The sequence below is a fragment of the Equus caballus genome, chromosome 20 (assembly GCF_041296265.1).
Source record: "Equus caballus isolate H_3958 breed thoroughbred chromosome 20, TB-T2T, whole genome shotgun sequence".
NCBI lineage: Eukaryota > Metazoa > Chordata > Mammalia > Perissodactyla > Equidae > Equus > Equus caballus.
This window is the reverse complement of record NC_091703.1, coordinates 31711344-31725694: the sequence shown is the minus strand read 5'-3', so window position 1 is coordinate 31725694 and position 14351 is coordinate 31711344. Positions and strand designations below refer to the sequence as shown.

The 14351-nt window shown below is 45.9% G+C and overlaps 1 long non-coding RNA gene across 1 annotated transcript; it reads left to right on the top strand.

Annotated features, from left to right (window-relative positions):
* The first annotated feature begins 4948 nt into the window (after window positions 1-4948).
* On the top strand, window positions 4949-7361 carry LOC138919461 (uncharacterized). The gene is made up of 3 exons (XR_011429663.1): window positions 4949-5083; window positions 5227-5373; window positions 5584-7361. It is a non-coding gene; the product is annotated as an uncharacterized lncRNA (long non-coding RNA).
* The last annotated feature ends 6990 nt before the right edge of the window (window positions 7362-14351 follow it).

The following is a 14351-nucleotide window of genomic DNA, read 5'->3' as shown; positions in this document are numbered from 1 at the left end:
TGTTTATAATTGCTTAATATATTTAGGAGTTCCAACGTTAGGTGCCTATATATTTATAATTTTATATCTTCTTGGTGAATTGACTCTTTAATCATTATATAATGACCTTCTTTGTCTCTTGTTACAGCTTTTGTCTGATATGAATATAGCTCATCCTGTTCTCTTTTGGTTTCCATTTGCATGGAATACTTTTTCTATTCCTTCACTTTGAGTCTATGAGTGTCCTTAGAGCTAAAGTGAATCTCTTGTAGGCAACATATAGTTGGGAGTTTTTAAAATCCATTCAGCCACTCTAAATCTTTTGATTAGAGAATTTAATCCATTCACATTTAGAGTAATTGTTGATAGGTAAGCACCTACTATTTTATTAATGGTTTTCCAATTATTTTTAGTTTCTTTGCTCCTTTCTTCCTCTCTTTCTGTCTTCCACTGTGAATTGATGACTTTTGGTAGTGAAATCCTTTGATTATTTTTTCTTTATTGTTTATGTATCTACTGTAGGTTTTTGCTTTGTGGTTACTGTGAGGCTTTCATAATTCATCTTATATTAGTCTATTTTACACTGATAACTTCAGATGCATAAAAAAGCTCTACACATTTACTCCTCCTCCCACATTTTATGTCATTGATCTCACAATTTACATCTTTTTATACTGCATATATGCTAACAAAATATTGTACCTATAGTTATTTTTAACACTTTGTCTTTTAACCTTTGTACTAGAGTTAAAAATGGTTTATACTCCATCTTACAGTACTAGAGTATTATCTTTATATAATTACCTTTACCAGTGCACTTAAGTTTCATATGTTTTCATATTATTAATTAGTGTCCTTTCATTTCCATTTGAAGAAATCCCTTTAGCATTTTTTGTAAGGCATGTCTAGTGGTGATGAACTCCCTTAGATTTTGTTTGTCTTGGAAAGTCATTATCTCTCTTTTATTTCTGTTTTTTTTTTTTTTTTTTTTAAAGATTGGCACCTGAGCTAACAACTGTTGCCAATCCTTTTTTTTTTCTTTCTGCTTTTTCCTCCCCAAATCCCCCCAGTATATAGTTGTATATTTTAGTTGTGGGTCCTTCTAGTTGTAGTACATGGGACACCACCTCAACGTGGCCTGATGAGCGGTGCCATGTCCGTGCCCAGGATCCGAACCAGAAAAACCCTGGGCCGCCGTAGCAGAGCGCATGAACTTTACCACTCGGCCATGGGGCCGGCCCCTCTCTTTTATTTCTGAATGATAATTTTGCCAGATAAAGTATTTTTGGTTGGCAGTTTTTTTCTTTGAGCACTTTGAATATATATCACCCCCTCTCTCATGGCCTGAAAAGTTTCTGTATTAATCTCTTCAATCTTGCTGAGCTTCCATAAAATAATTATTTTGAATTTCTTTTTAGGTAACTCACAGATCTCCATTTCTTTGAGATCAATTGCTGGAAAATTATTGTGTTCCCTTTGTAGTGTTATGTTTCTGTGCTTTTTAGTGTTTCTAGTGGCTTTGTATTGATGCCTGTGCATTTGCAGGAATAGTCGCCTCTTCCAGACTTTTCAGACTGGCTTCAGTGAGGAAAAACTTTCACTTGAAAGTGGTGCAAGAGTGCTGTCTGGGTGAGGTGCAGCATTTCCAGTTCTGGGAAGGGTACAGTGGTATAGTCTCTGTGCGGCTCTGTCAGCTGAGGTCAACACTGGCAAAGACTTTTGGGGTCCTTAGCTGGCAAGGCTACAAGTGTCTGTGATGGTAGTGGAGGCTAGGGCTTCTAGGATCCTCCTATTCTCCTTCTTGCTTATGGGGGAAAGTTCTAGTCAAGGAGATCTTTCTTAGTACTGGGTCTGGTGCACTGGTCTGGTACTCAGAGTGGTAGTGGAGCTGGGGGTCTCAGTCTTAGAGGTGTACAGAACTAACAGAGTGCTTGAGGCCTGGGGCACAGGAGCAATTTCTGTGGCAGTGGCATTGACGTCTGTGGTCCAGGCATGTGCAGATCACCAACAGAACTGAGGTCTGGTTCTCTGAGGCTTGCAGTAGTGACTCAAGCCCTAGGGAGGGAGCAGGGCACAGTTGTATCAGGGGTCCAGGGATGACAGGGTGCAGCAGTGGGCTGGACCTAGGAGACTTGGCACAGAAGCAGCATGCTCCAGTGATGATGGGTCAAAGCCTCAACTTAGGGACCAGAGAGTGGGGCACAAGGCATCACCAGTATGATCCTGGTGATGGTGGGTCAAAGGCACAACTTAGGACGCAGGGCGTGGGGCATAGTGCAAAGGCAGCTCAGCCCCAGTGATGGCAGGTACGAAAGCAGTGATTTAGGACCCAGGGGCCAGGGTGTAGAATAGCAGCAGCTCAGCCTTGGTGATCACAGGTCAAAGCCCTGACTCGGGATGCAGAGGGCAGTGCGTACAGCAGCAGAACCACCTGGGTGATGGTGGGTCAAAGCCCTCATTCAAGGTCCAGAGGGTGGAGTGTGGAATGGCAGTTACACAGCTCCAGTAGTGGTGGGTCACAGCTCCAATTCGCGACCCAGAGAGCAGAGCACAGTGCAGCTGCAACTCCAGTCTCTGTAGATGGTGAGGTGCTGTGATGTCTCAATCCTGGGCAGCAGAGTGCAGTCATGACTTGGGCCCCTCAAAGCAGGTCTCACCACAGCAGGAGCTCCAGCCCTGGGAAGGAGATGAAGTGGCAAGGACTCCGGGCAGCTCCGTCAGCTAGATTTAGCATTAGTGAAGATTGTGGGGGTACTTGGTAGCAAAGGATGCATATGTCCACAGGGGAGAAGGACTGCTGGAGTCCGCCTGTTCTCCTTTTCCCTGTGGGGTGAAATCCATCCAAGGGGATCTTTCTTGGTGCCGAGTGCTCTGGACTGGCGGATGGGGTGATGCAGGTAAAATGCTTCCTTTGCTTTCCTATGCAGCCATTCTTGATTGTTGTGCTCTACAGAATTTCTGCTCTGTCTTCACTGTAGTCCAGAACGTTCCCAGAGCTATTTTCGTCAATTTGTAGTTGTTTATTTATTTATTCAGAAGCAGGTGTGGTACCCTATATATTTTAGCTAATTAGTTTTTATTTTTACCTTTTGATTTTTTTTTGTTTTTGCTGTTTTTATGGAGGAGATGAGCATTGGGACCTCCTAGTCTGCTACCACTCTGACTTCAGTTTGAACATTTTCAAGTCAGTTGTTTTAAAGTCTTTGTCCAGTAGGTTTGCCATCTGTTCTTTCTCAGCGACAGTTCTGTGGATTGATTTTTTCCTTTGAATGGACCATACTTTCCTGTTTCTTTGTATGCCTTGTGATTTTTTTTGAAAACTAAACATTTGAATCTTATCAATAACTCTGGAAATCAGACTCTCTCCTTCCCCAGGATTTGCTGAGTTTTTTGGTTTTGCTTTTATCTTTTGGTTGTTTTTGTTGTGTAAGGTATCTCTGTGGCCGAAATTTCCTGAAGTGTATACTTAGGAACTTCTCAGATCTTTTATGAGCCTGCACCTTTCCCTGGGCATATGCAGTAACTTTTTAAATTTCCCCATATTTGCAGTTGCTTTTGGATGTTCTAGTCCTTATATGCCTGCCTCCAAAAATTTTTTTAAAAATGGGAAATGAAGGGAGTAAAAATTCCCAAGCCCTTTAAATGCCCTTGATGTTGCTTCAACAGGAGAAGAGGCTTGTATTAATGGCAATGGGAGTTGCAAATGTTAATGCCTGCCTCTTTGCTGCACCTCCTTGATCAAAAGCAGCAAGCAGCAATCAGAACACTCATCCCTGATATTTGGAGGACAGGGTTCTAATTGCCCACCTTAACTCCTGCAAGCTGCTCTAAGGACACATGCTGGCTGCCTGCAAAGGCCTAGAGGGTGGAGGGTGCAAAGCCTCTAAGGTGCTAGGCTGAAATTGACTGAAGTCAACTACAATTTAACATCCAGGCCTTCCCCTGGAAGTTGCAAGCCTTCAGTAGACCCTAGCATTCCAAAATAGTTACATCAGATGGATTCTACCAGTGCAATTGTTGTACAGGTGGCAATATGGATCACTGATGCTTCCTATTCCACCATCTACCCTGACATCATTCCTTCATAGTCAATCATTGTAATTTAGGGATTCTAGTGAATTTGTCATAGTATCTCCTTATGGATTTTTTAAATTACTTTACTGAGATATTTTTCACATGCCATTCACCAATTTAAATATACAATTCAATAATTTTTGGTATATTCACAGAGTTGTGCAACAATCACCACAACCAATTTTAGAACATTTTCATCACCCCCTAAAAGAAACCTCATACTTATTAGCAGTCACTCCTCATTTCTCCCATCACCTTTCCCCCAGCCCTAGGCAAGAGTTAATCTAATTTCTGTCTCTATAGATTTGTCTATTATGGACATTTCTTAAAAGTGGAATCATACAATGTGTGGTCCTTTGTGACTAGGTTCTTTCACATAGCATAGTCTTTTCAAGGTTCAGTCCTGTTGTCATTATGGTTTTAATTTGCATTTCCCTCATCTAATGAGGTAGAGCACATCTGTGTATGTTTGTTTATCATTTAGATTTCTTCTTTTGTGATTTTCCCATTCATCCACTTCCCCTGTACTCACCATGCTCTGTACCCCAGGAGACTATCCTCTATCGACTACTTATAGTATGGACTACTGTACCTCCAAATGCTCCCTAGCTTATGCGCTTCCATTTGAGTTTGGCAAATTGCAAGCATTAGACTATTCATCTCTTAAATAGTCTGTCTTATACTCATTGATCTGAGAAGTTTTTATATATTCTGTGTATTAGTCAGTCCTTGGTTTGTACAGATACAGCAGAACTTCCCAATCATTGCCATCCACCATGGGATGCCCCAGGAGAAGAGGTGAGTCAGAGATGGAGAAGATATTTTGTGTCCTTTTTGAATTCTCTCAATGATCTCAACATTTTTCCAATTTTTTTTTCTCACAATTCCTTCTCAGTATGAGCAATTTAAAGATTTTCAATGACACATTCTTATGGCTACCAACCTATTTGGCCAAGGCCTGGACATCGATCAGGTGAAGACTGCCTTTAACTTTGACATTCGTAAGGGTTCTGACACCTACCTACATTGGGTAAGTCCCACACCCAGAAGGACATCCCAGGGTCCTCTCCCACTCCCTCTTTTTCTTTATCTTTTCATACGTTACATCTTCATCCCCCTTTTGGGTGTCTTCTCTATTTGGGTCTTCCAGTGCCACCATCTGTCTCCTTCCAGGTGGCCAGAGCAGACCATTTAGGCACAAAGTGTCGGCCACCACGTTTGTGTCAGATGAGAATGATGCCAAGATCCTCAATGATGTGCAGGATCACTTTGAGGTCCATATTAGTGAGCTGCGTGATGAGAAAGACATCTCCTCCTACAGTGAGTATTGATCTCGTGAAACTGGCTTCTCCAACTCTTTAGATTCTCCTCGTTCCTTAGTGGACAGTCATGTGCCACACGACAACATTTTGGTCAATGACAGACCACATATACAATGGTGGTCCCATAAGATTACTACCATATAGCTTAGGCGTGTAGTAGGCTCTACCATCTAGGTTTGTCTAAGTATACTCTATGATGTTCCCACAGTGACAACACCATCTAATGACACCTTTCTCAGAACATATCCCTGTTGGTAAGTGATGCATGACTGTATTTGTTTTAAATCCTATCTTGCATGTAATGGGCATCTAATGCATAATGGGTACTTGACAAGTTCATGGCTCCCTAGTCTTTATGCCAGGTTGGGATGTTTTGTGGACCTCTATGTAGGGTCTTCTTCCTCTCTCATTAACTTATTTTTCTTTCTCCACCCCCCAAGTCTATCCTCTGAATCCACACGCCATAGAAACATTAGCAAGTATGTGCATATGTGCTTCTGCCATCCTCACTTTTGCCTTTCCATGCCTTATTCCAACTGTGCCATGTTTTCTCTTCAGCTGAACAGACATGGTAGAGGGTTTACCCATTCTTCCTCTCTTCAGGAGATGACACCAAGTGTGGGGGTAAAGTGTGCCATCTACCCCTGACAACCCCATCCCACAGCTTCCCCCTTTTGCATCACCACCACTCCTAAACCTCCATTTATGATTTGGCAGAATTTTTAAAATAACATTACAATGAAACATGTGTATCTGTGGTATCTGTAAATGACTAAATTTGAGGTGAGGTAATTTTTGGGCATGATCCAAAAAAATTCCTGTAAAGGCTTGGGGCTTATGTACCATGCTGTGGAGTCCAGGTCAATGGGTGGTCAATGTAGTTTTCTTTTCTTGTAGTGTCTTTGTCTGGTTTTGAGATCTTGGTAATGCTGGCCTCATAGATGAGTTAGGAAGTTTTTCCTCTTTTTCATTTTTTGGGAAGACTTTGAAAAGGATTGGTGCTTCTTCTTCTTCAAATGTTTGTTAGGATTCAACAATGAAGCCACCTATTCTAGGATTTTTCTTTGTTTTCGATTACTCATTCAATCTTCTTACTAGTTATGAGCCTATTCAGATTTTCTGTTTCTTCATGCTTCAGTCTTGGTGGTTGTGTGTTTCTAGGAATTCGTCCATTTCATCTAGGTTTTCCAATTTGTTCATATACAGTTGTTTTTCACAATACTTCTTACAATCCTTTTTGATTCTATAAAATCAGTAGCAATGTCCCACTTTTTCTGGTTTTAGTAATTTGAATCTTCTCTCTTTTTTTCTTAGTAGATCTAGCTAAAGGATTATCAATTTTCATTGATATTTCCAAGAATACCTTTGGTTTCATTGATTTTCTGTCTTGGTTTTCTAGTCTCTGTTTTATTTTTCTCTGTGCTAATTTTTCTTATTTGCTTCCACCTGATAGCCTTGGACTCAGTTTGCTCTTCTTTTCGTAGTTCCTTAAGATATAAAGTGAGGTAGGAAATCTTTTAAAAATATGTCCACTTCCATTCCTACTGCAGTTTGAGTGCCTGACCTGGCATAGAACCCTAGACACGTCAAAGGGAGATCCTGGAATGTTCTTCTGTCAAATATCTCCTGAATGTTCTAGACCAGTTGGGCCGTCACATGACTGCAGCCCCAGCTCGTGTCATATGGGGCAGAAGAGCTGCTCGCTTAGGCCAGCCAACTCTCAGAATGAGGGAGAATTAAAAGGTTATTGTTTTATTTGGGGACTGTTTGTTACTCAGAAATAGATAATAGGAACACAGACCATAAAATTTAAGACTATTACTGTTTTTATTTATTGTCTGTCTTTCGTCTCAGACTATAAGCATCAAGAGAGCAGGAGATTTTTTCTGTTTTGATTAATTGATCACCAGGCCTGGAACAATGCCTGGTACAGAGGCGCTCACTAAACATTTGCAAGTAAATGAATAAATACTGTGATCAGATTCCTTAAAGCTGAGTCTAGGGCTTGAAAGGGGGAGTTTATTGGTGTTTGGTTTTGAGGGTCTTCTGTGACGTGTGTGTGTTTGATACCTACCAATTTGTCCCAGTTTCCTGAGCCCCTAAAAAGCGCTCTCCATAGAGCTGCACTGTACTTGGGGTCCAGCCACCCAGGCACTGCCCACAGCCTGGGATGACCACCAGCTGCCTCCTCGAACTCCTGTGTCCTAGAAGGAAGCCCACCTGCCCAGCTCACAACCATGCTCAGCGACAGCATGTGGCGCCCTTTCCTATGAACCCCAAACCCCTGGGTCAGTCTTCAGAGTAGAGATGAGATTTAGGGTTGGTGCTGCAGAGCTCCTAAGTTCAGGGGTTGGGGTTATCAGAAAGTGAGGCCAGTGGTGTCCAGTCTGAGGATCTGGGTACTTGTGTCACCAGAGAGGAAAGAGGCAGGACCCCAGAGTTCTCAGGCAGCAAGCTGCGGAGGGTGCAGGGGCTGCCTCTAGGAACCTGGGAAATGCATAATAGGTTGCCTGGGTCTGCTGGCGAGGTCCTTGTAGCCCTTGATTGTGTCCAGCCCCCAGGTCATGTCCAATGCATGGTTGTCTAGGGCCCCTCAGCCTGGGGCAGAGGCTCCAGGTCTCATAGGCAAAGAAGGAACAATTGAGCCTACCTGCCCAGCTCACAACCATGCTCAGTGACAGCATGTGGGGCTGGGCTCAGATCACCTGTGAGGTCCTGGTGCCGGGAGTGGGACCCTGGAAATCCCAGAAATTCAGGACCAGGACTGGTCCCTACAGGGTCAGTACAGCACCTGCCCTTTGCTATCAGCCAGTATCCAGAAAACCCTCTCCAAACACAGTCCACAGGTGGCCCCTAGGCCAGCCATTCCTATGCACCTCCCTTCTCTGTCTCCATCCCCTCTCTTTCTCATAACCTCTCTGCCCCTGATGTCCCTATTTCCTCCCTGTCATCACTTCCCTGGGGGGCATCCCCTCCTTCCTGGACCTGCCGCCCCAGGGCTTCATCCCCTGAGATCCCAAGTTGAGAGACTCAATGGACTGAATCCCAGATGGAGGGACCTCCAGCCCCAGCTGCAGTAGGAGGAACAAGTGACAAGGACTCAGCAGTCCAAGGTCCCATGCCTGGAGACTGAGGGGATCCAGTGGGATGCAGCCAGGACCTGGGATTGGCTATTATGTCCTGAGGCCTCACTGGGCATCATGGCCAGGGTTTTCATGGTCAATTCTTGTCAGGAGTGAGTGGCCGTGTCCTTCTTCTTTGTCTTAGGCTGGAAGCTCCACTGAAACCTGTCTACCATGGGTGACCCTGCTGGTATATGAAATACTGGTGGCATAGCTTTCAGCATCACAACAACATGTAGCTGCCACCGTGTGACAACCGACAGACAGGTAGTGTGATTCCCTGACTGGGAAATGAACTTGGGCTATGACAGAGAACACCCAATCTTAACCACTAGACCACCAGGGCTGGCTTAGCCTTACTTACATTGCTAAAATCCCTTTTGAGATGTAAAGCAACCTATTCATAAATTCCAAGGATTAGGGCATGGGCATCTTTGGGGACCACTATTCAGCTTACCACATCTCATGTTGATACCACCAAGGATCAAGGCAATAGCACTGCTGGAGACAGTGACAGTGAGCCAGGCCCGAAGAGTGGAGGAATGAGGGGAATGGTCTGGAAGTCCATAGGGAACACAGACAATGAGGGGATTGGGGGCACTGATCTGATGACAGAAGATTCATATCTGAAGATGTCTCAAAGAGAGGGAGGAAGAAAGATCTGAGAGCAGCAGTGAAGAGCAAGGGCCCAACTCATCTCCAGGTCCAGGGATACAAGGCCTGTGGGAGAGGAAACACCTCCTGGGAGAGGACTCCAGAGGGAACCATGTCCTCAGGGAGACTTGGGTTTCTGTCGAGCTGTGAGGTGAAGGGAACATCTTGAGAGACGTCTTCAGAGATTTTGCTGATCATGGGCTGAGAACTGCAGGGGGTGCAGTGGACAGGTTTCAGGAGCTGGCGAGGGGGTGTGAGAGGAGACAGAATAGGGGTGTGCAGAGCCTTGTGGAGGTGAGAGTGAAGGATATTTGGGGGACCAGGAGTGACTGACACAAACAGAGAAAGGGACATAGTGATATTAGTTCTGGTGGATTCAAGGCAGATGATGGGGGTGAGTCCATGAGAGATGAAGGTGGGGAGGAGCAGCGGTTTGGGGCTCTCACTTGGACTCTGTCGATGGAGATAAGGAGGCTCGGGGTGATTGGGTCTTGGTTCTAGTCTGTGGACCACTTCTCGACCCCCTGATTATCAGATGGAGCGCCTGAAGGAGAGGAGGGGCCTAGAGGATGGGCATATGTTCACTCTTCACCCTGAGGGAGGTGAGTGTGCTCACACCTGGTCTCAGGTCTGCCTGACACCTGCTGTTGGAGATGTGACTTCTGGGGCACCACGTGTGATCCCTGGCACAGGGGTCCCTCTTCTGTCCTACTAGGGAGGACAGAAAGCCTAGGGCAGCTGTGCTCCTAGTCTCAATAGTCCCAATATGCATGTCCACACTATGGAATATTATGTAGACACTGAGATGGTCTCAAATAAGACATGATTTTATTCACAAAAGTGAGAAATAGGCAGCAGAAGAAAATCTTTCCACTTTTCGGTTTCCTAGAGTGTTGACATCAAGGGGCTGGGAGAGGGGTTGCGAGAAGAAGCAAACCTCAGAGACGGCACAGGCGACAGTGAGCTCTCCTCTTCTCCAAATGAAAGACACTCGGAGGAAAATTAAAAGAATTTTATATTATTGTGACATTGTAGAGTATTAGGGAAATACAGTTATTTTCTTCAGTGTAATAATATAGTTTGAATTAAAGGGTTATTTTTTAATCGATGAATATCGAACTCTTTAGGGATAAGAGTCATGATGTTGGCAAGTGATTTTCAAGTATTTCGGCAAAAGTTATAGCCATATTATTTATTACATACATAAAGAAAATACGGGAAAATATTAAGATGATTAAAACTAGAGTGATCATTGTACTATTCTTTCAAACTTGAAGTATGTTTGAAATCTTTTACAATAATTGGGAGAAAATTTTTGAAATAACAATGCATAATGACATGAAAAATGCTCACAATATAACATTGAATGAAAATTCGGCTTCAAGAGTGTGCGTGTGTGAGAATTGTGTGTGTGCCAATGTGTGTGTGTGTGTGTTCTGTGTATGAATATGTCAGTGTGTGTGACAGTACCTGTGTGTTGGTGTCCAGCAGTGTGTGTCGGTGAGTGTGTCAGTCTGCATGTGCATTCACACATTCATTCACTCAATCATTCAACAAATCTTTTTTTTTTTAGGAAGATTAGCCCTGAGCCAACATCTGCTGCCAATCCTCCTCTTTTTTTGCTGAGGAAGACTGGCCTTGAGCTAACACCCATGCCCATCTTCCTCTACTTTATATGTGGGAGGCCTACCAGGGCATGGCTTGCCAAGTGGTGCCATGACCGCACCTGGGATGCCAACCCGGCGAAACCCAGGCCACCGAAGTGGAACATGCGCACTTAACTGCTGCACCACCGGGCCGGCCCCAACAAATATTTTTAAATCAACAACCAGGCACTTCCAGGGCAGTGCAAACACAGCCGTGAACAATCAAATCCCCATCCTTGTCCTCATGAAGCTCATTTCCTAGAGGAGGGACAGACAATAACAATTAAATAAGCACATGTAAAAATGTGCGTTAGTGAACAGGGTGTGAACAAAGGCAAAGCAGGGCAGGGGTGGGGGAGAGGCTGAAGGTGCCACGTGCAGGGGTGCAGCAGGAGCCTCTCAGTGAGGACCTTTGGAGAGAATGTTCAGGGAGGGAAGAGCTGCCTCGCAGACACATTATCAGGCTGGGTAACAGCAGTGAAGGCTCTGAGTGTGAACACCCTGGGCATACCGGAGGAACCACACAGTGGAGGGCCTGCATCTCGGCCTCATGCCGGCCCTGATATCAGTTCCCCTACATTAAATGCAGCATACATGGGATTAAAACCAAAGCACTCTTTCCCTGCTTACTCCCTGGCTCCCTGGCTCCAGAATCCACTATCTGTCATGGAGACAAACAGCCACGGTCGTCCACCTGGATTCCTTGTCACCTCCTCCTCCTCCCTGCAAGCAGCTCCCAAGGCCTAATGGAGGCTGGTGGGAAAGCTCCTACCAGCAAGCCCACTGACTCCCCCTGCCTGTTTACAAGCAGCCACATTCCTCACAGACCTTGGAAACCCCTCACCTTCCCTCTTTTTGGAAGATGAGACAAAACAAGACAAATTTGAAGGCTCACTCTCGTCTCCCGGCTGATGTCACCTGAAATAAAAGCCCTTTCCTTGCCATAAGCCTGGCGTTTCAGTTTTTCTTTGGCCCCTCTTGTGTGGTGGGTAAAGAACCAGTGTTTGTAGGTGGGAACAGACCCATCACACGGCTGCATCTGTGTAAACTGGGTGTTAACTGGAAAGTGTCCTGCAAATGAAAGAGATTCTTAGTGTAACATATTTTGAAAAGATCATTCAAGACATTCCAAAGGGTTTACGGTGGGAAATTTTCCTCCCTCCCCACTCTCCCCTCAGGTCCCCTGCCAGAAATGAGCATGTTACCAATTTCCCATGTATCCTCCTGAGAAAAATTTATGCAAATATTGTTATTGTTGCTACATCAAGGAGGAGTACTGAAAAGAAATAGAGTAGAAGAAAATGTTTGTGCTTTTCAGTTTCCCGGGTGTGGTCGTCAAAGGCTGGAGAGGGGTCACAGGGAGGAGATGGGAACCTCAGAGAGGGCACAGGGCTGCTGAGCTCTCTTCTCCTTCAGTCCCTGTCCATCCCTGACCTTGACACCTGTGGAGTCCAGGGCTGCTCAGAAGCTTCTTCCCCCCATTGATGCCCAGCCTCCAGGTCATCCACTTCTGACCAACTTACAGCCCAGACCCTCCCAGGAAGGTCAGTCACAATCTGAGAGCAAAGCAGTGGTGCCCCTGTGTGTGGCCACAGTGCTGAGAACAGAATACCCAGCTCCCTTTTCTCCTGCTCATCCAGGACCTCTGCAGGGTCTCTCTGGGCCCCCAGTAGCAGGACTGGGCTCTGCACACAAGGGGATGCCTCTGTCCTGCGTCAGGTTCAGGCTGTGAAGTTTTTCCCAAAATCCACAGTGACATAGATATTTCCTCCCCATTGAGTCACTGTAGACTCTGCCTCAGGGCACAGGGAGGTCTCCAGGCCATAACAGCTGGTTCCCAGGTGCAGAATAGACCTCCAAAACAATCTGGGTGCCCTCAGTCTCCCAGGATGGGATCCAGGACCCCTAAGTCCTTATGACTTGTTCCTGCTGCTGCCTCTGGAGCTGGACTCTGTCCAGTGAGTCTCACGATATGGGATGGGGGTGGGGGAGAGAAGCCCCCACAGCGTTAGGTCTAAGAAGGAGAGGATGTTCCTGGGGAAGTGAGGACAGGGCAGAAATAAGGACATCAGAGGGGTAGAGGTTACAAGGAGGGGAGAAGAAGGAGCCAGGGAAGGGAGGGGCGTGGGAAGGGCTGGCCTAGGGGACACCTGTGGGCTTGTGTTTGGAGAGGGTTTTCTGAGTACTGGACCATAGAGAGCAAAGGGCAAGTGCCTGTGCTGCCCCTCTAGGGACCAGCCCTGATCCCAAATTCCCAGAATTTCCAGGCTCTCACTCCCTGCACTAGGACATCACAGCCACGTCTGAACCCAGCCCAGAGCAGCCAGTGGTTCCAGCCTTCAGTTGTCCCTTCCTCCTCTTTGAGAACCAGGCCAAGGGGCCCCTGAGCACCAGCTGATGAACATGTGGTGGGGCTACAAGGATCTCAACAAAAGGACCCAGGCAACCAACTACCCATTTCCAGTAGTGGCCAGTACACCTTCTGCAGCTCACTGGCCAAGGACTCTGGGGATACCATCCCTTTCCTCTCTGGTGACACAAGCACCCACATCCTCAGACTGGACTCCTCTGGCCCTGCTCTCTGCTGCCCCAAATCCTGAACTTAGGAGCTCTGCAGCCCCAGCCCTAAATCTCATTTCTATCCTGACAACTTATCCAGGAATTTGAGGGTGCTATAGACTGAATGAGTCCCCCAAAAATCTATATATTGAAACTTAATCCCTAATGTCATGGTGTTTGGAGGTGGGCCCTTGGGGAGGTGATTAGATCAAGAATGGAGCCCTCATGAGTAGGATTATCATCCTTATGAAAGAGACCCCATAGTCCCTTTCACCATGTGAGGACACAGTGAGAAGACGGCCATCTATGTACCATGAAGAGGGTTCTCACCAGACACCCAGGCTGCTAGCACCTTGATCTTGGTCTTCTCAGCCTCGAGAACTGTGAGAGATAATCTTCTGTTGTTTATAAGCTATTCAATTTATGGCATTCTGTTATAGCTGCCTGACAGATATGGACTCCACAAGCCAGGGGAGGGTGTCCCAGAGCCCCACATGCCACAGCTAAGCCACCGCTGCGATCTGGGCAGCAGTCACCCATGACCCCACATCCTAGACAGACCCCCTTCCGGGCCCAAGAGACATCTGGAGCAGTTGGTGGCCAGGCACCTCCCATCTGCTGTGCTCGTGTGGCAAGACATGAGTTTGGGGCAGTGTTGAGAACTGTGTTGTCCAGGGGTTCCAGAAACCAAGACCAATTGGTAGGATCCAAACACACACACATCACGGGTGACCCCTGTTATGGGCTGAGTTGTGTCCCCCAAAATTTGTATGTCAAAGCCCTAACCCCAAATGTGATTGTATTTAGAGATAAGCCTTTAGGGAGAGAATTAAGGTTAAATGAGGTCATAAGAGTGGGGCCCTGTCTTACAGGACTGGTGGTTATGAGAAAGAGACACCAGAGATCTCTCTCTCTGCACACAGAGGAAAGGCCATGTGAGGACACAGAAAGAAGACAGCCATCCACAAGCCAGGAGGGAGACCCGATCAGAAACC